Source organism: Solanum verrucosum, unplaced genomic scaffold (assembly GCF_900185275.1).
Source record: "Solanum verrucosum unplaced genomic scaffold, falcon-dt-bn FXZP01000262.1, whole genome shotgun sequence".
NCBI classification, from domain to species: domain Eukaryota; kingdom Viridiplantae; phylum Streptophyta; class Magnoliopsida; order Solanales; family Solanaceae; genus Solanum; species Solanum verrucosum.
In genome coordinates this window covers 1,853,249-1,874,559 of record NW_026020366.1, presented here as the reverse complement: position 1 = coordinate 1,874,559, position 21,311 = coordinate 1,853,249, and positions in this window count along the sequence as shown.

Below are 21,311 nucleotides of genomic sequence, written 5' to 3'. Positions count from 1 at the left end.
ATAATTATAATTAAATAACTTTATTTATCACTAATTATGAGTTAATGAAGCATTTCAAATCAAAATAATCAATTGATCACTTTATTTAATACAAATACAACTGGTTGATCATGCAATTACTTTATAATGCATTGAAAATGTAATTGAACTTATTAATTGAAAGGTAATTATAATTAAGTAACTTTATTTATCACTAATTATGAGTTAATAAAACATTTCAAATCAAAATAACCAATTGATCACTTTATTTAAGACAAATACAATTTGTTGATCATGTAATTACTTTATAATGCATTGAAAATGTAATTGAACTTATGAATTGATGAAATGTAATTATAATTAAATAATTTTATTTATCACTAATTATGAGTTAATGAAGCATTTCATATCAAAATAATCAATAGAACATTTTATTTAAGACAAATACAATTAGTTGATCATATAATTACTCTATAATGGATTGAAAATGTAATTGAACTTATTAATTGAAAGGTAATTATAATTATATAACTTTATTTATCACTAATAATGAGTTAATGAAATATTTCAAATAAAAATAATCAATTGATCACTTTATTTAAGACAAATAGAGCTAGTTGATCATGTAATTACTCTATAATTGATTGAAAATGTAATTGAACTTATTAATAGAAGGTAATTATAATTAAGTAACTTTATTTATTACTAATTATGAGTTAATGAAGCATTTCATATCAAAATAATCAATTGAACACTTTATTTAAGACAAATACAGTTAGTTGATCATGTAATTACTCTATAATTGATTGAAAATGTAATTGAACTTATTAATTGAAAGGTAATTATAATTAAATAACTTTATTTATCACTAATTATGAGTTAATGAAATATTTCAAATCAAAATAATCAATTGATCACTTTATTTAAGGAAAATACAATTAGTTGATCATGTAATTACTCTATAATGCATTGAAAATGTAATTGAACTTATTAATAGAAATATAATTATAATTAAATAACTTTATTTATAACTAATTATGCGTTAATGAAATATTTCATATCAAATATATATATATATATATATATATATATATATATATATATATATATATATATATATATATAAAGAGAGAGAGAGAAAGAGTCAGTTGAAAATGATCAAACATATATGTTCATCTATTGCAACTGATGCTTATCCGTTGCAACAGATGACCACATACGCTTGATTATTTTTCAATAGATGGGTCAGCTATTGCAACAAATAATACATATTAGACATTTGTTGTAATAGATTTTTATATTTATTGCAATAGATGATCATATTTCTTTAATTATTTTTAACAGATGGGTTATCTATTGCAACAAATAATGTAATAGATAATGCATCTAATGCAACATATGCAAAGTTTGTTGCAACAAATTAACATAACTAATATATTTTATGTAATAAATATGAACATACATAATCAACCAAAATGAGTTAAAATTATCAAAGTCATAACTAAGTACAAAATAGTTATTTCACTATTGAAATAATTATGAAGCATTTCGAACTGGACACGTTCTCTTGTGGCCAATATTTTTACGTATTGAACACTTATTTTTTTTTTGGAAATGATTCCCCGACTCCACGCTTCTTCTTCGTTCTCCTTCTTCCCGGTTTGCTTGGGTCAACATATGGATGAGATATTTCTCTCTCCAAAAACTCCAAAGGAACAATCTAAGAATCTTCGGGAGGCATCAGATTAATTTCCTCACAATATGTAATTATGTATTTTTTTCACCGAATAATATGGAGATGACTCACTTGTTGGATACATGTCCAGAACCAGAAGCTTATCCAACATGTAAGTCAATTGTTGTAATAGATGAGTCATCTATAGCAACAGGTAACTCATCTGTTGCAATAAATGACTTGCATGTTCGGACAAACTTCTAATTATGTTCCAGCTTAACTTGATACTGTAATATATATCCAATGGGTAAGCCATATGTTGCAACAAATAAGTCATCTGGTACAACAGATGACTCATGTGTTGCAATAAATGACTTATTTGTTGGGACAAACTTTTGATATTTTCCTAACTTGACCTGGTACTATAATATGTATCCAATAGGTAAGCCCTTTGTTGCAACAAATGAGTCATCTAGTGCAGCAGATGACTTATCGGTTGCAATAAATGACGTATCTGTTAGGACACGATTCTGGTTCTATCCCAGCTTGGCATGATACTGTATCTAACAAGTAAGCTATTTGTTGCAACATATGACTTATCTATTGGATACACGACTGTAAATTATTGAAGAAACACTCAAAATATCCAAATGAGAGATTAGACTAAAAATCTCAATTTACTTACCAAAATCACCTATGATGTAATGTCCCAATGATATAGAAATGAAATTTGGTCCGATAGCAACAATATCAACAATGTCAATGTCACGACTAGCAAAAGAAGAAGAAGAAGAAAAGCAACAACAATGGAAGAATAACAAGAGAGAAAAAGGAAAAAGGTGAGCCATTGGTGCCTCTTTTCTTCCCTCCATTTCTTATGGGCCAAAGTGTAAAATAAAAAGACTTGGGGATGAGAAATTCATTCTCTTAGTCCTTAATTTAAAAGTTGTCACCCCTACTCAATAATTAAGACTTGAGTCACCTACACCTAATTTTGAAACTTTTCTATCACCCTTAATTCATTGTCCCAATTACTTCTTATTTTATCTCACATTGATTACACGTTTTCCAATTACTTATCTTTCATATTTTAAAAACAAATTTATTTTCTCTCAGATTTACCTCTTCCAATTCTCATCCATCATTCAAATGCCGCCTAGCTCTCTTTTGTCATTATTGGTATTTTTTTGACAGAAATTAGATTCACAACAATCCCTTTGATTAAGATATTCATCTTTATCCTATTTTTAGATTTGTTTTCTGATTCATTTTTTTTGTTTAAATCTTTCAGAACTGTTGTTTGTAGTTGAAATCTCTGTTAGGGTTTGATAACCTCTAAAACACTCTCCAATGGCTGAATCTAAAAGACTTACTAGAGGTATACAACTTAATCATCAAATTCTAGCGATTTTCCATCCTTTAACTTAAAAAAAATTGTATCAAACTATAATCAATTACAAACAGATTAAGGATGAATCAACTAACTAATACCTAGTGTAATTTATATTCCACCAATATTATCGAAATTTCTTCTCAAAACTTGCTTGTCGATGAACTTTTTATCCCGTTTCGTTCAAATAATTCTTACCAAACAGAAAAAATAGATTTTAATCAATATTAATTGATCAGAGAGAATATTTTCAACTGAGACGTGAATATCGATAATGAGAAAATTCAGTCAATTATTTGTGATTTAGACTTTTAAGCGTTTGTTCCTTTTTAAAATAATTCTCTCCCCTAAATTCCTCCAATCTGTTATATAAAAACATAAATAAGATACATAACAAACTAAAATTTTGACATTTTTACTAAATATTAAAAGTGTTGCTAATGAGTCTTCTTAAATGTTAAAATATTGACATTTTGAAAATTTTCCCTTATAAGTAGAGTTGTCAAAATGGTCTGGCCCAACCCACACCCAACCCAACCATAATGGGCTAGAGAGTTAAATGGGTTGGAACGGGCTGACCCTTTTAATTAATGGGTCTGTAAAATAGCAACCCAACCCAGCCCTAAGCGGGCCATGGGTTGGGACGAGTTGACCCTTCAACCAAAAAATGGACAACATTGCCCTCTTAGAAAGAGTACGCACATTGATGTCTGATAAATACAACATTAATACATACAAAATTCATTCTTGAAGTACACATACTTCAGTGAATATTTATAAAACAAAAACATAATAGTCAAGATACAACATTCATAAGATTCATACAAGCAAAAAGCGTTACATAATCACTATTTTCATAAACAAGACAATAAAGAAGAAATAGAAAATTGGCATAAAAACAAAAGTAGAAGAGGTTAAAGATTCATAGTTATAATGGAGTAATAGGCTTGGGCTAATAAGAAAATTTAGTGGGGTAATAATTAAAAATGGAAAACAATAATCTAACGTATAAACATTTTATTTATTTTTTTCAAATTTTTTTTAACTAAAAACATATATTGTACCTTCGTCTCCTCGCTCTTTGTCCGATAGCTTTCTGTCTTCTTTCACAGAGTTTTGCCGTTGCCGGAGCTTTCTCTTCTCTCACAGGGTTTGTCCTTTTTTTCTCTTTCTCAAGCTTAGGGTTTAGGGTTTTACATACAATTTTTTATAGACTTGTAAAAGATACGTAAAGAAATTAGACTTGATTTTATATTGATATTTTAAAAATATTGATTGACAAAATCTTAACAAATAAAACACTACTTAAAATATATATAATAATTTTTTTTAAAAATCACAGCCAATGGGCTGACCTCTGAGGCTTGCGGGTTGGGCTTACGAGGCTAGCGGGCCAAATGACGTTGGACTTAAAAGCCTCATTCCTAAATGGGCTGAAAAAACTAAGTCCAACCCCATTTAATTCAAAGGTTGGGTTGGACCGGCCTAGCGGGCCAAACCCATTTTGACAACTCTAATTATAAGTCACTTTTAGCTTTTGGGAGTATTTGATAAATCAATATATATATATATATAAAGGAGAATCATAAGCATGCTGATGTGGCATGCCTCTTTGATCAGGAAATATATTTATTTATTTTCTCAATTTTTTGAATTTTATTTCAATTTTTAATCAAAAATATTTTAAATAAATATTAAATATGAAAGAGAAATATTAGTGTCTTTAAAAACTTCTTGCTCAAATGTTGTCATTTATAAAATGCCACATTTATAAAGGAGAATCATAAGCATGATGATGTAGCATGCCTCTTTGATCAAGAAATATATTTATTTATTTTCTCAATTTTTTGAATTTTATTTCAATTTTTAATCAAAAATATTTTAAATAAATATTAAATACGAAAGAGAAATGTTAGTGTCTTTAAAAACTTCTTGCTCAAATGTTGTCATTTATAAAATGCCACATTCCAATTAAATCTCTTACTTCTTAATTACACATCAAATTCATAAAAATTAAAACGGTTCATTTTACTCTATTATTTTTGCATTAATTTCCTATCTTTTCATCTTCTTTTTTATATAATGATAACATAATAATATACTAATATTCCCTTTTTATGGAAAAAATCTTTTTGACCAGAAAATTTGGCTAGAATGATATTTTATCTATGTTATTTTACCTTTTTAAACATTTTTATCCTTTTAAATTTAATATCTTTTAACTAAAAAATGGAAAAAAGATCAGTTTATTTTTTTTAAAATAAAATATTATAGTTTTTTTTAATTTTCTGGCCAAATTTTCTGATCATTTAGCACTTCTCTTTTTTATGCATAAAAAATCAGCCCACGTAATAGTAATATATCATGACTTTATTATTGAGTTTTAATTCTTCAATAAATTGAATAATTAATGGATAATGACTGTCTATGTTTCTTCATCTTTCCCCTTCCTATAACCCCGTATATTCAATAATTACTCTTATATTTACTTTTTACATTAAATCTTGGGAGCAATGATCTTTGAGTAATATTTTTGCGTATATATACTTTTCATTTCTTTTCAACAATAGTGTATGTTATGATGATTAATAACATAGTGTATATGTCATGCTGATTAATAAAATAAAAGGTAATGCAAACGGAGAGTCGATTATATAGGTACGTAATTTTTCTGTCCACTTTTAATTAATTTATTTTTTGATGAGGGAGGATGAGACGATTGTATAGGTACGTAATTCTTCTGTTCAATTTCAATTAATTTATTTTTGCATGAGGGAGGATGCTTTTATGATGATATGAAAAATTTGATTATCAAATAGAATTTGATTAATATCTATTTGATTTTTTTTTTTCTTATGATATGTCGTGGATATTTATAGAATATTACACCATTTGAGCAAGAAGTTTTATAGGTACGTAATTCTTTTGTCCACTTTTAATTAATTTATTTTTAGATGAGGGAGGACACTTTTATGATGATATGAAAAATTTAATTAATATCTATTTGATTTTTTTTCTTGTGATATGTCGTGGATATTAAATTTACATATATAGACAAGCATATAATAGTTGAAACTAAATTTTGAATAGGTGACTTATTTATAATTATGGTTATGAGTTTTGTGCTTTTTTAATTATTTTTTTGTTATGATGAATTTTGAGTGATAGCCATTTAATATCATCTATTTTTTCTTCTGGAATAGGAACAAATGATTCTAAACTTTTGGTTTTCTTTTGACGTCATGGTAATTTGAGTGATATTGCAGTCATTTTAGAATCGGTCACAAAAAAAATAATTATGAGAAAAACAATTGTTATATTTAATAGCCGTTTAGCCATGTTTTATTGTAAAAATAGAAAAAATAATCTTATTGTCAAGTGAAACGCCACCTTATTTTATTTTAACAAGTAGCTAACTATAATTATAGTTATTTATGTGTTTAAAATTAATTTCACATTAATAATCTCAAATGTTTAAAAATATTTGTCTAAAAGAGATGTTAAATCACTTCTCCATTAATTAATTTATAGATATTGACAATTATTTCATATATAATATATCGATACAAATAATTATTCAAGAGTTAATCGGATATGCTGAATTTATAGGATAGAATAATGAGACATTGATATAATAACAAAATTAATTTTTAAAAATCAAAATCGTTAAAAAAAATATTGAGTAAATGAAAGGATTTATTTGATTAATGGGATGATAGATGGAATCCAATACTTTGTAAAGTATGACTGCAACGAAGGAAGAAAAAAAAGAAGAAAAAATTGAATAAGATTCAGCTTTGTATGACCACACAAGTAAATGCTACAATGTTTCTATATTGACACTTATATTTATTTGTTGGTTTTTTTTTAATTAATATATTTTTAATTATGATATTAGTTTATGGATAGTGAATTACATTTGTTCATGTTTGTAGATAAAAAAATGTACAAACCAATTGCAAATTAAAGTAGACATCATGTTTAATATTTTCAAATTTTATTTATTTTTGTGCCTGCGCGAAGCGCGGATGAGTTTACTAGTTTAGAAATAACTTAAAATAAGTTAAAAGTCAAAAGTCAAAAGTAGAACTCTCCCTACTTTTTATTTTTTGACTTAAAAGTCATTTAAGTTTGACTTCAAAAGGTTACTTTTTAAAATCTAGTTTGTTTAATCTATCCAAACGGGCTCTAGGGAAAAAAAAAAAAAGAAGGGGAGAGAACATTTGTATCCCAAAAAAGAAAACTATTTACAAGTGGCTACCCACTTACTTGAGAAAACTGAACCAAAGATGTCCTTTAAGTCTTCAATTAAGTATTGGTAACTATGTTAACCAAGGAAGGGTCAAAGACACTTACATATTAGGTTAAGTTAATTGAGGATTGAATTAACATTTTAAAATGTATTTCTCTCAAAACTTAATTCTGCTCCGTTCCAACTTTTCCAATGACTATTCAACATTCGACAGCCTCAACTTTTCAAAGAAGCATTTAGATAGTCGCTAAAAGTAAAAAGGTTGAGGCTATCGAAAGTTGAATAGTCGCAGGAGGAATTGGGACGAAGTAGATTTAAAGTTTGAAAGAGTGAGAAGAAGACACTTGAGAGAGAGGAGAAAGTGAAGATAAATTTTTTTAATAATGTGGATTGTTTTGTATTTTAAAAAGTGGATTATTTTGTATTTTAAAAATTTTAGAAATATTTGAAAATGTTAGTTCAGTCCCCAATTAACTTAATCTAATATTTAAGTGTCTTTGACCCTTCCTTGGTCAATATAGTCACCAATACCTAATTGAAGACTTAAATGATACGTTTGGTTCAATATCTCAAGTAAAGGGGTAGCCACTTATAAATAGATTACTTTTTTTCGGTGCAAGTGTACTTTCCCTTTTTATTTTTTTCTCTAGAGCCCGTATAGATTGGATTAAAAAATTAGATTTTAAAAAGTAATTTTTTGAAGTTAAAAATTAAAAAAAATAGGGAGAGTTCTTCTTTTGACTTTTGACTTTTAACATATTTTAAGTTATTTTTAACTTTGTCAAATTTTTCCAAAAGCTAAAAGTGACTGATAAACACGTTTGACCAACTTTTGAATCAATCCAAACAAGCTCTTAGTATTTTCTTTTTTTCTTCTAATTTTTTTGTTAAAAATAATAATTAGTATCGGAGTCATTTTTCAAGGACCTATAATTGAAATGAATTTTGAAATCAATTATCAATTGCAACATATGTATATGTATATGATTTATCTGTTGTATATGACTTATCTTTATCATATGATTTACCACATATGCATATGGTGCAACAAATGACTTACAGTTGTTGGATATGCGATGGTAAAGGCAAAAGAGTCTAGTAGATCCTTATACTTGTTTCGAATTGTAAAGTGGACCCTTCTACTTCACAAAGTTTCAATTGAACACTTCAACTCAAACAAATAGAAAATTTTAAGTCCCTTTGACCATTGACCAGCCTTAGGTGGCATTAATTTAGCTGAGTTGGAAAATGCGTGTTACACACACGAAACATGAGCGTGAATTAAATTAAAAAGTTAAAAAATTAAATAAAAAGAAAAAATAAATTTACTTACCTTAATAAAAAGGCAAAAAAAAAAAGAAAAAGAAAAAGAAAATCCCTTCTTCTTCAAACCCACCCACCCACCTTTTTGGAAAATAGTAGATCTCTCAACTGCTATATCCATATCCTCTCTATTATCGATTATTTTTTCTTGCAATCTTATTTTTCCTCACTTTTAAAATGAAAACTACACGTTCATAAAAAATCCAAAACAAAAATAATTGGTAACGAAAGAAAAAAATCTTCTCCAAATTGAAAGCTCAAAACGAAATTGAAGAAGGATTTTTGCTGCTGCTACTACTTGCTTCTTTTTATCTCTTTAGAAGCAAAACTTCTAAAAAAATGAAAAACAAATTTTTATCTCTCTTTTAAATCATAGATACGACTTTGAAATTTTCATATTTCTTGATCTTTCTTTTTTCAAGTTTGAATTTTTCTTTCAATTTCAAGCTTTTTGGTGTCAAGTTTAGTATTAAGAGTAGTAGGGTTTGAGTGCTTTCTTCAAATATCAATTTTGATGACTGTCAAATGTTAATGGACTTTCTTTTGAGTTAGGGTTCTTGAGAACAAAGGGAAAAACATTTTTTAAAAGTAATTATTTGTTTAATAAAATAAATATATAAAAATAGCATTGTGACAATTAAATTAATGAGATGGATATGATGTGGCTTTTTTTTTTATGTGGATATGATGTATCATCCATGTCAGATCGAGTGGGGAACACTGGCGTCATAAGGGTTTAAAATTTCTATTTTGTTTGAGTTGAAGTGTCTGGTTGAAACTTTAGAGAGTAGAAGGGTCCAGTTTACAATCGGAGTCAAGTATAAGGGTCCACCAGACCATTTTGCCCGACGATAAATTGTTGAAGAAACACCCAATATACCCAGATGAAAAATTAGACTAAAAATTATTATTTTACTTCCCAAAATCACATATGAAGTAATGCCCAATGATATAGGAACGAAATTTGGTCCGATGACAACAGTAGCGGGACAACAACAACAACAATGTGAATTTCACGATAAATAACAATAGAAAAAGAAGATGATGAAGAACAAGAAGAAGAAGAGTAGGAACATGAGAGCAACAATAATGGAAGAATAGAGAAGAGAGAGAAAAAGGAGAAAATGAGTTGTGGGTGTTGCTTTTCCCCTTCTTTTTCGTATTATTAGAGTTTCATATAAGATGGGTCAAAGTGTAAAATAAAAAATTGGAGACGAGAAATTCATCGCCTTAATTTTTAATCTAAAAATTGTCACTCATACTCAATAATTAAGACTTGAGTCATCTACACTTAATTTTGAAAATTTTCTATCACCCTTAAATTCATTGTCCCCCCTTACTTTGATGTCCCTTCAATAATTACCCAAATAGAAATAACATTTTTCTCTTTCCTCGACTTGAAGGAAGACACCATGATGTCATCGCTCTTTTATATTTTGTCTTTTTTATTTTATTTAGAGATAGACTCAGCCTTTTTTTCATGTGAAGGATTTTTCTATTCTTTTTTTTCCTTTTTAAAAATATAATAAAATTCAAAAATAAATATAGTAGCTAGCTTTTTTTAGACTAATAAAAATGAATGAAAATAAAATAATTAAACTACAACCAGAAGTAATTAGAAAAAAAAATCACTAACTTATTTATTAAGATCAAAATTAACAAGAAATATATTTTATATACTGTTTTTCTTCCTTTTAATTTTTTTTATCATTTATTTATTTTTATTTTCCCTTTAATTTTCTCCTTTTCTACTTTAATCTCATCTATTGGTTCCTTTTATTTTTGTATTTTTAATTTATTTTCCAATTTCTTTATTTCATATTCCTTTTATGTTATTTTCTCCTTTTTCTGATCATTTTTTATTCTTTATTATTTTTTTCCTTTTCAATTTTGTTTTTTCAAATCACAATATTTTTTAAGCATATTAAATTAATATATTCTTATTTCACTAAGTTAAAAGTGTTGCAAACAAGTGGATGTCCATAGGTACCCATATTTTCTGTAGCTTACTCTTCTCTCCAAGTAATTTCACCCCCATAAAAGGGGCATTACATTGTAATGGTAAGAACACCCTTTAAGAAGAAAAAATAATTCTCTCCTTCTTCTTTCTTTCTTCTTTTACTTTAATATTTTTATTTTATAACACGTTATCAACATGAAGCTTTAATTTTCTTCGGATAAATTAATTTTCTATCTCAGGTATGATAAAAACATGAATCATATAATATTATTCTCCAAAACATTATATGAATATATCGACAATTTTTGAATCTTATTACATATAATTAACACAAGATCTTATGATAATTTTAGAAACAAAAGATAATTTTTCTTTCCATGCTAGTCTTCTTATAATATTCGTGAAACACAAATTAATATACTCAAACAAATAAATAATATTTTTTTCCGAATGTTTTTACACATCACATATACTATACTAGTTTATATTAGGCTAAACTCACTAGTAGCCCCCTAAAATTGGTACCACATTTTACTTTAATCATTTTAAACACTCATAGCAAGGTCCTATTGTATCAGTTTGACACTTTTTGCTGAGTTGGCACATTTTGAGCGCGTGAAAAACTTGAATTTTACAAAAAAAAATATTTTTTATTTAAATAAAAGAAAATGTAAATATTTGAAAATATACTTCTATTTTCTTCACTTTTACAAACAAAAATCAAGTGAGTACTGATTGATTATCAACCATCGCTGGAAATTTCTTCTCATCATTTTAACCATAAAATCCGACAACCTCTTCATTATCAACAATCAAAACAAAAGAAACATACAAAATACCTTTACTCATCGCTTAGAAACATCAGAATTTCGTAACACAGACACAAAATTATTAGAATAGAATATGTGATTTTATATTAAAAAATAAATTATATTAAAAAAAATGAAATTTTTGACATTATTAAAAAGTGAATTCAATGTTTTCCTTCTTCTTTACTGTGCGAACAAAAGTTTGGCAACAACTAATTTGGTAGCCACACTTATTGAAATTATTATTCACAAATGTGAAAGTTGACAGCTACATTTGTGGAAGCTAGTAGTCAAAGTTTGGTAAAGTCTTGGTAGAATTTGACAGCCAAACTCAGTGGAAATTGGCTACCACATTTATGTCACTAATGATGTGATCAAGAGGTTCAAAACTCTATAAATAGAGTAGTAATTGAACACTTGAAGATACACCAAAATAGAGAATGGAGAGAGAGTAATCCACAAGTTATTTCTTAGTTTGTGAGAAAATAGTGTGAAAGTAATATTATTGTGAGATATAAGAAATAAAAGAGTGTTGAGTAGTAATCTTTTGACACTATCAATTTTTTCATCAATATTATTGTATTACTTATTCGGGTATCATATTTACTCCATTTTAATACTTGGTGTCGTTACTCTCTTCCTATTGCTATTTAGTTTGGACATTATTCTTGGTGTGATTATCATTTTATCCAACAACGTGGTATCAGAGCCATGACAAATAATAATATGTTGTCCTTTCAGTATCCCGTCTCACAAGAGAAAATTATGAAAAATGTTGTCTACGAATGAAAGTTATTCTTGGCTCTCAAGATGTTTGAGGCATTATATATAGACATAAGGTATACAAAACCCGTTAATGAGGAAACTTTGTCCTCAAATGAAAAGGAGGTCTTGTTAAAGACGAAAAAGAAAGATCAACATGCTCTCATTCTTATCCATTAATGTTTAGATGATGACATGTTTGAGAAGGTGGTTGATGCAACCACATCAAAAGAAGCTTGAAAGATTTTACAAAATTCTCTCCAAAGAGTTGATAAAGTAAAGAAGATCTAAAACTTCAAACTCTAAGGGCTGACTTTGAAGTTTTTAAAAATAAAAGAATCTGAATCCATTTGGGATTTTTGTTCAAGATTGATGGCTATTGTAAATCAACTAAGAAGATACGGGGAGGAAGTAGATGATGTGTGTGTGGTAGAAAAGATCCTTCGTTCCCTAACACCTAAATTTGATTATGTGATGTGTGCTATTGAGGAGTCTAAAGACTTAGACTCAATGGTGATAGAGCAATTGAAAGGTTCTTTACAAGCCCACGAAGAAAAGATGAAAAGAAGAAGAGAACATTCACTTGAGCAACTTCTTAAAACTCAAGTATCCTTCAAAGGATTTGAAGGTGAGAAAAATTACAAGGAAATGGACAATGGAGAGGCCGTGGAGGTCGTGGAGGCCGTGGAAGAGGAAGAAGTTGTATCAACAAATTTAACAATGAAGATAAAAATCACCAGTCATTTAGAGGTCGTGGTTGTGGTCAACGAGGAGGTAGAGAAAATAGAGCCTATCAAAGTACCAATGAAATGAGGTATGACAAATCTAAAATTGAGTGTTATAACTGTCATAAAATTGGGCATTACTCTTGGGAATGTCATAGTAATGTTGAAGAGAAAGTTAATCTTGTTGACAACAACAAAGTCGAAGATGAGTCAATATTGTTATTAGCACTCAAAGAAAAAGATAGAGATGATTGATGTTCATGATATCTTGGCAATGTAGCAAGTAATCATATGCATGGACACAACGACAAGTTTGTGGAGATAAAGAAGACGATGAAAGGTAATGTGTCTTTTGGAGATACCTCAAAGATCCAAATTGAAGGAATAGGTACAATTCTGATATCCTGTAAAGATGGTGACCATAAATTGATTAACAATGTTTATTATGTGCCAAAATTGAAAAGTAATATTTTGAGTTTGGATCAACTTCTTGAAAAATGATATGATATTCATATGAAAAATATGCATCTCTTACTTAGAGATTCAAGTAACAACTTAATTTCTAAAGTGAATATGACAAAGAATAGGTTGTTCCCTTTGAATCTTGAAGCAATCGATGCATAGTGTTTGACAGCTAATGTACAAGATGACTCATGGTGTTGACATATGTAATTTGGGTACTTGAACTTTGAAGCACTCAAATCAATGGGAGACAAGAACATGATTAATGGGATTCTGTCAATCCACCATCCAAATCAGTTATGTGAAGCTTGTCTTCTTGAAAAACATGCAAAGAGGAGTTTTCCAAAGCAGACTACATCAAGAACAAATAAGTCACTCTCACTTGTACATAGTGATGTGGGTGGTCCAATTGATCCACCTTCCTTTGGTAAAAGTAAATACTTCTTGCTCTTTATTGATGATTTCAGTAGAAAGACTTGGATATACTTCTTGAAGTAAAAATCTGAAGTTTTTGTTGCTTTTAAAAATTTTAAAGCACTTGTAGAAAATGAGAGTGACTATGAAATAAAATCATCAAGGTCTAATAGAGGAGGCATGTAGCGACCCTTCCGGAATAATATAAGCCTATAATAATATAAGCCAATAACTCACAAGAATTTTGCATATATATTGTCCTCACACTAGTAAAAATGATATAAAAAGAATATTACCAACTTTCGAGTACCCAAACTATGTGGTTCATGCTTCACGCAATCATTCAAAATTAGTGGTAAATTTAGCATATTACAAGACTTGGGCTTACACACCCCAAAAGAACAAAACATAGAGCCATACTTATATTACAACCCATGGTGACATGATCAAATTAGTCCTCAAAATTTCATGTAAATATACAACACATAGATCATGTACAAATCCCAAGGTTTATACAAAATATAGATGCCTATATGCAAATGTGATCTTCCTTAAGGCTCTCAAAATTTCCTTCTCCAATGGCCAGCTTCATGCATCCACTCGCTCATTCCCTACGATAGAAACAACTATCGCTAAGCATATAACTTAGTGGTGTAAAAACTATAGGTTCAGAGTCATCAAATTCACAAAACTACCTTTCTCAAGTCATGGGCAGCATAATCGAACATAATAAATAAATCAAGTAAACAATATATCAAAAGTATCAAGTTCGATATTTAGAGGTCCAATTGTCAAGAACGCTCATAACACTATTTTCCAAGAGATTCAATATAAGGCTCGCCCAATATGTACATCATGTCTTCACACCAAGCACAAACAAGTATCAAGAAGGGCCGACGCCATGTATCAAGAAGGGTCAAAGCCCAATAATCAAGAGAACCAAGAACCATATTAAAAATGGCTTTCTAGTTCGTACTTAAAATGGACAACTTCCATTCTTAAAACAGACTAAAAATCCAGAGTTAAGATGGCAAATGATCCGAATCAAGAGGCATGCCAATAGTGACAAAGTCATAGCCACAAGAAGGACAAGGTCCCAACAAGAGTGACAGGTGATTAAACAATCCATACAAGTGGGCGAGTTACACAAGCGTCTTTAACTTCTCAAAGGATACCAATACAACAATGCAAATCGACAAGAGTAACCAAGGTACCAAGATCAAATTTCAAATATACTAGCAGTTAAAAGAGTGCAAATACAAGTTTATACACAAACCTCAGTGCTTTAGCAAAGAAACAGTCCAATACAACTTCAAGAGTTCAAATCGTAGATCACAACGTATCAAGGTCCTCAACTTGTTCACGAGTTTATACAACCTTAAAAAATACAATTAAATAACTTCTTTAATTCCCAGCAGCTCAATAATATTGGTGTAAAACAAAATTATCATCACAAGTAAGCTTAGCCTGTACAAACACGACTATGCTCCCAAAACAGTGATTCTGGACAGCCTAATACCTTATGTCGCAACTTAGATTTGAAAAGAAAAATGGCAAAACTAGAATTTATAACCTTCATAAAAGATGTAGCTACACCTCTTAAGGTTGCAAAAAAATAAGAATCACAGTAAAATATATTTTTTATAAAAAGATATATTCAAAACACTAACAGTTGTCCATACAGGATTTCAAATTTCAAAATCTGGACAGAATTTGTCCTATGTTGCATCCCATATTTCGATTCCATAACAGCTAAATCAGAGTTTTACATAAACATAAAAGTTGTAGGTCTACAAATTAGATTTCCAAATCATATTTATTCACTGTAAACGGAGTTCTAGAGGACGAGATGTGCATAAATTACCAAACACTACCCAGCTCATGAACAAATTTTGTCACTTACCAAAAAGAAGTGTGTGTCTCGAACTCCAGCCAAAAGAACCAAGTTTTCTCTTGTGATTTTGAAGAACAATCTATTTAGATATGTTTCTAAGGTTCTAAGGCTTGAGGAAAATGAAATTACTAAAGGTGGGGTGAAAATATATAGTCAAACAAGTGATGTTTATCCCTTGGGAAGCTGTCCTTCAAAGGTGCTGCCCAAAAATTTGTGTGCTGCCCAATATGCATACACACACACACATATATATATATATATATATATATATATATATATATATCCCTCATCTCCTTTTAAAGTTATACATAATTCTAATTAGAATATTACCTAAACACCCCGTCACAATCCCTTAAATTACGACCACAATTTATGTTAAGCAAGTTAGTAATTATCACAACATTTCAAGTTCCTAAAATGAGAGTAAAACATATTGTAGTAATTAAGCAATGGTAAATCGACATGCGACTCTTGGTTAATATTTAGGGGTGTTACAAGGCAAATTCACTTAAAAAGAATTTAATGACTTTTGTCAATCTCATGATATTCGTCATCCTTTAACGGTACCTTACTTTCCCCAACAAAATAGAGTTGCAGAAAGACAAAATAGAAAAATTATTAATATGGCTAGATATATGTTGAAAGCTAAACATCTACCATTTTTTTTTGGGCCGATGCTGTTTCTTGTGCAGTTTATTTGAGCAACATGTGTCCAACAAAAAATGTATAGGATCAAACACCTCAAGAAGCATGGAGAGGAAGAAAGCCAAGTGTCAATCACTTGAGAATCTTTGGGAGAATAACATATGCTCATGTTCCATATCAAGGGAGAGCTAAACTTGACGATCGGAGTGTCAAGTATGTGTTTATTGGCTATGACATGATTTCAAAAGGATATACGTTATACAATCCAAGCAATAAAAAGATGGTGGTGAGTCGCGATGTTGAATTTGATGAATAAGCAACTTGGAGTTGGGAGGCTCTGAAAGAAAGAATATATGATTTTCTTTCATATTTTGGAGATGAAGAAGAACATGAGACCATTACACTTGCACAGGATGCAACCCCACCTCCTTCACCAGCAAATGTTGCATCTCTGTCTACTCAAGGGAGTTCCAGTGAAAGACCGAATAGGATGATGAGCATCCAAGAACTCTATGATGACACAAAAGAAATTACTAATTTTATTTTTTTGTGTTGTCTCTTTGCTAATAGTGAACCAATGAATTTTGATAGAGTTGTTACTGACAAAAAGCGGAGACAATCCATAGAGGAGGAGGTCCAGTCAGTAGAGAAGAACAACACTTGAGATTTAATGACTCTTCCCAAGGATCATCGAGCAATTAGAGTCAAATGAGTATGCAAGGCGAAGAAAAATACCCATGGAGAGGTAGAGAGATACAAGGCAAGATGTGTGGCTAAAGGCTATAAACAAAGGCATGTCATCGACTACGAGGAAGTCTATACGCCTGTTGCCCACATGCAGACTATCCGTCTATTGATCTCTTTGGCAGTGGCGGCGCAAATGAAGTGAAAAGTTCATCAACTAGATGTCAAATCTGCATTCTTGAATGAATATCTTGAAGAAGAAGAAGTCTATGTTGAACAACCATTGAGCTTTGTGATAAAAAATCATGAAGATAAAATGTTGAGGTTGAAGAATGCCTTATATGAATTGATGCAAGCTCCACGAGCTTGAAATAGTCACATTGATAAATACTTTCAAGACAATGAATTTACTCGTTGTCTCCATGAATATACTATTTACATTAAAGTTCATACTAATGGAGATATTCTACTTGTTTGTCTTTATGTTGATGATCTCATACTAACGGGTAATAACCCAGTTTTATTTGAAGCTTTCAAGAAAGCTATGTCCCTTGAGTTTGAGATGACAAATATAGGGCTCATGTCATATTACTTGGGCCTAGAAGTGAAGCAAATGGAGGAAGACATCTTCATATCTCAAGAAAACTTTACAAAGGATATTTTTGAAGAAGTTCAACATGTTTGATTGCAATCCCGTGAACACCCCAATGGAAAGTGGAACAAATTTGTCAAAGTTTGATGATGGAGAAATGGTGGACTCCACTCTGTTCAAAAATTTTGTAGGAAGTCTAAGGTACTTGACATGTACGATATCGATATACTCTTTGCGGTTAGAGTAGTAAGTCGTTTCATGGAAGCTCCTACCTCTACTCACTTGAAGGTCGCTAAAAGAATGCTACGTTACCTAAAAGGTACAATCGATCTTGGACTATTTTATTCTTCTTCTAATGATTTTAGTCTTGTGGGATATTGTGATAGTGATTATGCGAGATATGTTGATGATAGAAAAAACACATATGATTTTGCATTTTTCTTGGATGATTGTGTTATTTCTTGGAGTTCAAAGAAACAACCAATTGTTACTCTCTCTACTTGTGAAGCTAAATATATGGCAGCGACATCATGTACGTGTCATGCTATTTGGTTGAGGACATTGTTGAAGGAACTCAATTTACCACAAATTGAAGCTACAATGATTTGTGTTGATAACCAATCTGCGCAAGCACTTGCAAAGAATCAGTGTATCATGTTTGGAGCAAGCACATAGACACAAGGCGTATCACTTTATCCGAGAATACATTGCCAAGAAAGAGGTAGAGCTCAAGTATGTGAAATCTCATGATCAAGTTGCGGATATCTTTACAAAGCCTCTCAAGTTTGAAGATTTTCAGAGATTGAGATCAAGCCTTGGAGTAAGAAGAAAAAACCAAAATTAAGGGATAGATTTGTGGGAACAAAAGTTTGGCAACAACTAATTTGGCAGCCACACTTGTTGAAATTACTAACCACAAATATGAAAGTTGACAGCCACACTTGTTGAAATTACTAGCCACAAATGTGAAAGTTGACAGCCACATTTGTAGAAGTTGGTAGTCAAAGTTTGGCAGCCAAACTTTGTGAAAATTGGCTGCCACATTTATGTCATTACTGATGTAATCAAGAGGTTCAAAACTCTATAAATAGAGTAGTAATTGAACACTTGAAGATACACCAAAATAGAGAAGCAATAGAGAGTAATCCACAAGCTATTTCTTAGTTTGTGAGAGAACATTGTGAAAGTAATATTATTGCGAGTTATGAGAAATAAAAGAATGTTGAATAGTAATATTTTGATACTATCACGTTTTTCATCAATATTTTTGTATTACTTATACGGGTATCATATTTATCCCATTTTAATAATTGGTGTCGTTGTTCCTCTCTTTCCATTGATATTTAGTTTGAACATTATCCTGGGTGTGATTATCATTTTGTCCAACATTTACATCTTTCTCCTCATTCTCTCTTTAAATTTGTGTTTTTTCTTTAAATAATCATTTCAGATCTGTCTTCTATTTTTTAATCTCTTTTCTTCGCAATTTCAAACTATGTTCAACCATCTTCAATAACCTCATCTTCATATATATGCCGACATCAATCTGGAAAACAGAGGGGGAGGAATAGTGTGTGTAGAGAAGAAAAAAAGTGGGAAGGAGAAAGGTGAAAGTTGTTCTATAAAGAGAAAGACTAAGAGATGGATTGTTGCATTGGAATAACAGGACTGCCATTAATGGTAGAAACAAATAAGGGTCATGGTGGTTAAAGGAGGAAATATGAAAATGGTGAGAAGAAAGAGAAAGAGGTTGCTGCAAGTTTTATATATTTTTTTAAATTATTGAAAGGCTAATTGGTCTGGTGGACCCTTGTACTTGTACTCGTTTGTATTGTGAACCCTTCTACTTATCCCTTTGTCATCTGAACCCCCGAATTCATTTAAACTCAACATGTTGAACCCTTTCAACTCATCCTGACTCTCAATCGCGCTGATGTCACATTCCATGTAAGATAAATTTTGCCACATCATTTTTTAATTTTTATAATAATTTCTTTTTGGACAATTATTAAATAAAAGGTAAATTAATAAATTTTAAATTGATTATTTAAGAAAAAATTGGGACTCCACGCCTCCACTCCAGTTGCAACCGTGTAACATCCAAAATCCACCGGCGAATGTCGCCGCACCACCGCTCCTCTTGCCGGCGAGACCTGTACTTTCTCTTTCATCGTCTCCATCTCCATCGCAAACCCTCACTATTTTCTTTCCTCCTTCTCCAACCACCACAAAATCAGCAACCTTAAGCCGCCACACCACCGGTGACCCCCCTGCGAATCATAAACGACAACCTCTCCTCTCCGCTCCGTCTTTCAACAAACACCCTCGTCGCCTCCCGTTCTAGCGAAAATGTATCAGTGTTGCCTTTCTCTCTCTCACTCCACTGCAAAATCAATGGACTCCAACAAGCATTGCCATAAAATCAACCAATGCCCTCTCTCCCTCCACTGATAACAGCTTGAAACTTGACGTCAAGGAGGTCCCACTGCCAAATATCCGTTAAAGATCAAGATGATCATAGGTGTGGAGAAGAAAGAAAAAGTAGTTGGGGGCAGGGATGGGGATGACAGCGAAAAAGTGGGTGGAGTTGAGGGAAGAAGAGGGATCTTTTTAAATTTATTATTATTATTATTATTATTATTATTATTATTTTAATATTTTAAGTTTAAATATTATGTTAACTTGCCTTCAGATGCGTGTAGTCACACTCTCTCGCCAACTCAACCATCTTAATGCCACATAAGCTTGGTCAATAGTCAGAGGGATTTGATATATTGTGTTTTATTGAATTTAAGGGCTCAATTGGTAAATGATTAAGTAGAAGAGTCCATAATACAAACTCGAACAAGTATAGGGGTCCATTAGACCATTTCGCCATTATTGAAATATACTTTTTTTTGGTAATTAACTTAATAGTTTTAAAAATAATTTTTTACTCACAATATTTTTTTAGTACTTATTTTGGTATATATGTCATGTGTCTTTATTTAATTCTTTATTTTAACGCATTATCAACGAGTATGTTACACTCTCAAAAGTTTTGCTGATTGTTTAAGAAGTGTCAAAATGATAGAATAAAACCTTACTATGGCTGTCTAAAATGAGCAAATCTTAGTAGAGGTGTTTAAGTGAAAAAATTGTTACCAACTTTAGGTGGTCATCGATAGATTTCATCTTTTATATTATGAAAAGAAGGAAAAAGAAAAAAAACACAAATGAGACTACCTTATTATAAGTCCCATCAAGATAGCCACCTGTCACGGACTTAGAGTTTTTACTAAAGCTCTGTGCGGCACTTGACAACTTACTCACTATTCTTTCAAGATCTCGTAAGCTCAAGTAAGCCTTTAAGACAAGATCGCTAAGAGAATGAAAGGAAAGACTTAGAAAGATTTGGAAAGTTTAGAAGAAGACTTTGTATTAAGCTTGGAAGATTGCTTTACACTTGCTTGGTTGCTTGCTTCAAGCTTGGATGGTGCCTTGCAAATGAGGGGCACCTCTATTTATACTACCTCCTAGGGACTAAAATGTAATTAATATTTACTTTACAAGTTCCTAAACTATTTACACTTTGGTCCCTCCCTAGAATCTTCTACTAATTCTAGGAAATTCTAAAGCTTTCCAAGAAAATATCTAGTCCCTCTTCTAGAATTCTCTACACATTCTAGAGAATTCTAAGGCTTTCTTGGAAACTATCTAGGACCTTCCATTGCCTTCTAAGTTATTCTAGAAAATTCTAGGCCTT